Source organism: Notothenia coriiceps, unplaced genomic scaffold (genome assembly GCF_000735185.1).
Source record: "Notothenia coriiceps isolate Sejong01 unplaced genomic scaffold, NC01 NC01_scaffold00003523, whole genome shotgun sequence".
NCBI classification, from domain to species: Eukaryota; Metazoa; Chordata; class Actinopteri; order Perciformes; family Nototheniidae; genus Notothenia; species Notothenia coriiceps.
Genome location: NW_011336224.1, coordinates 1,220 through 6,066, shown reverse-complemented (window position 1 = coordinate 6,066; position 4,847 = coordinate 1,220). Strand labels below are relative to the sequence as shown.

At 36.5% G+C, this 4,847-nt stretch overlaps 1 long non-coding RNA gene across 1 annotated transcript; it reads right to left on the bottom strand.

Moving 5' to 3' along the window:
* Window positions 1–3,634: 3,634 nt before the first annotated feature.
* LOC104941605 (uncharacterized) lies at window positions 3,635–4,626 on the bottom strand. Its single transcript, XR_797915.1, has 2 exons — window positions 4,518–4,626; window positions 3,635–4,083 (listed from the first exon to the last, which is right to left on the bottom strand). It is a non-coding gene; the product is annotated as an uncharacterized lncRNA (long non-coding RNA).
* Window positions 4,627–4,847: the final 221 nt, after the last annotated feature.

The following is a 4,847-nucleotide window of genomic DNA, read 5'->3' as shown; positions in this document are numbered from 1 at the left end:
TGAAATATGGTGTTAGCGGTCTTACTGTTCAAAGAAGAATGACAACACTGTAGATCACCAACACTATGGTTTATTTTTTATTCACAGGCAAGTCAACGTTGTCGCAGTAAAAGTCCCAAGATAGCTCCTGGTGCAATAGAATGTTCCCTTCATGCATTCATGTGTATGTTGCATCATGTTACTGCTGTAGATGTGTTTCCGAGTCGCTCCAACGAGAATTTTACTGACGAAAAAATGTACTTTACCCACTCATTTATATATGATATGTGTTGCCTTGTTTTTCTGGATTTCTTTCATAGCATATTTCTCTATTTCATAGCCAGATTTATTTAATTCATAGCCATACAAACATGCAGAGATGTTCCCACATGTCTTTTAACATCTGTCCCCCAACATCAATCACATGCTTTTATTACATGGCAATACTTATGTTGATGGATAATGTTGTATAATGGTTTTATAATTGTTTTGCTATGACGTTTGTCTTTGCTTTTGTTTGCTTTGTACAGCCCTTCGAGGCACTTCTTGTGATTAGGGGCTATGATAAATGTTGATTTGATTTGATTTGAAGATATCTTGTCTCCTGGCCCAACTAATCAGTCACAACACGTCTGGTCTTAAGGTGTTTTATCTCTTTTGTGATGCTTACCTGAGGGTGCCGTTCTCTCCTTTATCCAGGCTGGTGAAGCGGCTGTACAGACGGGTGATCTGACTGTGGGAGACTGAGGGTGGGACACAAGAGAGAGAGGGGGGAGTTAACCACCATAAGACCACCAGATAACAGGTTTCCAATGCTTCAGGCAAAACTACTTTCACCTAAATACTGGAGCTCATTACTCTCCAAGTAGTCTTTTTAAGAGTTTTTATGTGTGCAATATCACCCAGATACACAGCCAAGAGTCATGCAATACATGCAACTAACGCAACTTCCTTTTCAGTACACTAGTTAACGATTTTAATGAAATTGTTTCAGCTGTTTAGACAGATAAAGAGAGAGAGAGAGAGAGAGAGATAGAGAGACAGACAGACAGACAAACAGACAGACAGACAGATAGGTCGAATATAAATTAACATTAGCAGCAAGTATATACATATTCACAAAACAACTAGAGCACCTAAATAACAAACAATATAACAATAATATTGAATAAATGGAATACTCTACAATATAAAATCTCACTAAGCTGCAGAAATATACTACAGATTGTGTCACCTTTATGTCACAATGTGTGTATAAAGCTAATGTCTCCTTCTTAACCCCCAGATAACAGGCTTTCAGAGATTCAGGTAAAACCACTTTTCACCTAAATACTGGAGCTCATTACACAAGAGTGTGCAATGACAATGAGATCCAAGAGTCAGGCGATAAATGAAATTAGGGCAACTTCCTTTTTAGTATTCACTCATTTGTATATGTATATATTGTTTTCAGGTGGTCCCTTGAGTATTTAAAATGTAACTTAAAACCGTAATTTATTCTTCTAACTCAAATGTAAAGTTAATTCAATGTTTACATTATAGGAGGTTGATAGGCTTGGACGTACACTGCCTTCTATTCTGTATTTATTTATATTGTGTATTCAATACATGTACTATATAGATATATGTCCTTTATTATCGATACAAATTCACTGTTTTGCGTATTTTGTTTACTCTGCTCATAAGATATCTTTATAGTTTTTTCCCAAATTGTTATGTGATTTTACTGAAAGAATGTTAGCTTTTAAAAGCAACACACATAAAGCTAATGTCACACAGAAATAAACTTACAGCCTGTCTCCTTCTTTATCTCTTCAATCTCCTCTTCTCGCAGTAACGTAGAGGCTCTGGATCCCATGGTGAAAGTTAAAAGGAGTCTTTTAATCCAAAAATCAATCCAGCTGTAGAAGAATCTCAACCCGGATTTATGTTAGAGTTAGCAAACAAGCTAACGACGCTAACAGCCGTTCGAGCTTCAGTTGGAATCCAAACGGCTGTTTTCTGTCCTCGAGACGCTGTTTCTTTGCGATATTTAGTTTTTTATAGTAAATATTTTCAATAGTCTGTCGTGTATTGATACTACGAGGAGGGGTTTTGAGTTTCAACCGGGTTTTCTTCCTGTTTTACAGGCTTTATACATCCATGGTGGGCTGGAACTAAAGGTTGGCCGCCTCCCCTGTCATAGCAGGGTCCGCGGGGAAAGGTAGCGGATTCTTCTGCCTGGTTGAAATGTGATGCTTAAGTCTTGTTTCCAACTATATTTCAATCTAAAATAAAGCAAATAATTACGGTTTCAAAATAATACAACAAGAAAAGGATATAAAATGTTATTAATATCCGCCAGGCAAGTTAAAGAAAACTTAGCTGAACGAGGGGGATTCTGCTCAGGTGACCGTTTCAACCGTAACAGCACAGCCTTCACACACAACTGCTTTTGATGATTATTTCGTTCCTCTTCAAATAAATACATAACTACGCCTATTAAATAACTTAATAACTACATTGGGGATTAAATATATACATATGTGGAAATATAAAGCTGCACAATACTTAGATGTAAGTCAGAAATGTGCCACTAGATGGCGCACTTTCATAATTTCACATGGAGTCACTCAGAGTGATCTGGTAATGGTGAGATATTTCAAATGAAAAAAACCTTTATTATTAATTAAATATTACTCTTATTTATTATGTATTCATCTTCTCACAATAGTGCAATAGGGAACACTAGGCAGGCAGGTTATTATGAGACGATAGGCCTAAGAGCAAAGACATCTAAATCAACCCCAGCAAGGCACAGATACTTTGTGGTGGTATTTTCTCTTTTTGAGCGCTTTGTGGTCGTTTTGTGTCACTTTGTATTTGCTTTGCAACATTTCATAGTAGTTGTGAGTCTCCTTGTGTTCCCTGCAGCTGTTTTGCATTACATTTTATTTGTTTGGTTCTCTTAATGGTCTAGTTTCTTCATGTTTTGTGTCTCTTTCTGGATATTTTGTGGTACTTTGTGATGTATTTTCCTGCTTTTTTTGTTGGATGGTTTGTGTAATCCGTTAACAATACACGACAATTTCAAATATGGAAACTTCGTATTATATATTTTCATATTATTACACGGCTTAGTTGTATACTCGATTCTGATTGGTCAATTCAGATTCAGAACATGTGACACGCTAATCCAGTACTACAGACCGCTGTCAAGGACTATAATGACCGTTAATAATTTTGCTAAGTGTAAATATTCTGTGTCATTTCAAACTGTGTGTATTCTTTCTGATTTTGAATGTAAAAAATCCCATTAAATTAGCAGAATTTAAAAAAGCCCTCATACCGTATAAAAGGGAAGGGATAAATGGGATTTAATTTAATTCCCTCATGGATCTGACATTAAATAAGATTAAAAATCCCTCCCACAGAAAGATACACCCTGTTAAATACACCAAGAAGCTCTCAGGGATCCACAATCCTCATAAAGCTGACGGTGGTTAACGGTAGAGAGGATGTGTAACTGTCTACGGTACAATCCCTTTTCTGAAGACTAGCTACTGCTAACTTGTGACGAATACCACAATGTGAAAATACTAGCGTAATTATAATATGGGATAATAACAGCAGGCATTGCATGTCCACAGAGGGAAAGAAATAGTGGAAATATGAGTGACTTTTTTGCAGTTTTTAGATTTTATTTCAAGATCCTAGTGTTTACAGCAGTCTCTTGAGGTTCAGCAAACATTCAGTGTTCAGCGAGACGTCCTCCACATGCCAATCATCCATTCATTTCAGGCCGTCCATACCACATACAAAGATAAGAGCAAATGAACATGTTATAATTGTCTATCTGATGTCCTAAAAAGGGTAAAATATCCACAATATTGTTCACGGTGATCAGTGAACTCATCATAAAACAGGTTTGAAAGTTCTCAGCAAAATCAAAAATACATCACAAGGTAAAAACAGAATAAGAAGTGTTGATTTGTAAAGCAGTGCAAAGAGAAGCTCGTCTCCTCTGGTTCTCCCACATGAAGGAGAAGAAGCCGTTTAAAAAGGATTTTTTAGAAACCCCTTTGCTTGCTGAAATGACACACAGAGTCCATGGCGAGCAGGATGCTGCAGAGAGACAAAAAAACACAATGTCAGTATCGAATATTCAACTTTTAACGACCAATAATTCAATATTCCTTTGCCTTCTTAAGGGGAGACACTGCAGGTGAATAGGGACATTTTTTTCTTTGCTAACAGATAGCATGAAACTTCCCCACTTCCTTTCTGACATTAAGACAATCATTTAATATATTACAAGTTTTCTGACAGGTTATATTTAAATACGCAAATTAGGCATTATGTAGTGATTACTTCTGGTGAATATAGGAGAAATCTATGGGCAAATAATTGTTAAATAATCGCCTGAATGTTGATTTTGCATGTGGTATCTCCTCTTCAAATGTTGTGTATCTTTACATAGAAGAACATACCTCTTACCCTCTACTGGTGACTCAAAAAGAAAAGTATAAAACCAACAATAAAGTGTTTTATTTTGGTACCTGTCTGCAGGGTATCCTCTCTCGCACAGGTTCACCAGAGCGTACAGGTGTCTCAGAGCGTACTCAAACTGAAACACAGGAACACATCACATGAGGAAACAAATGGACATTTCAATATTAAAGAACACAGTTTATTTCCCCCTGGTTGTGGCATTCAAAATGTTAAATATTTCCAGTGAAAAGGGAGAGGAAACATCTTTCTTAATGTACAGATGTGGGAAAGTACGCAGGGAAATATTTAAATTAAGGTACGATCAATGTAGGGTAAAAGAAAATAAGAATAAAACTTCCTTCCTTTTAATACTTTCTATATCTGGACTGCAGGGGTAC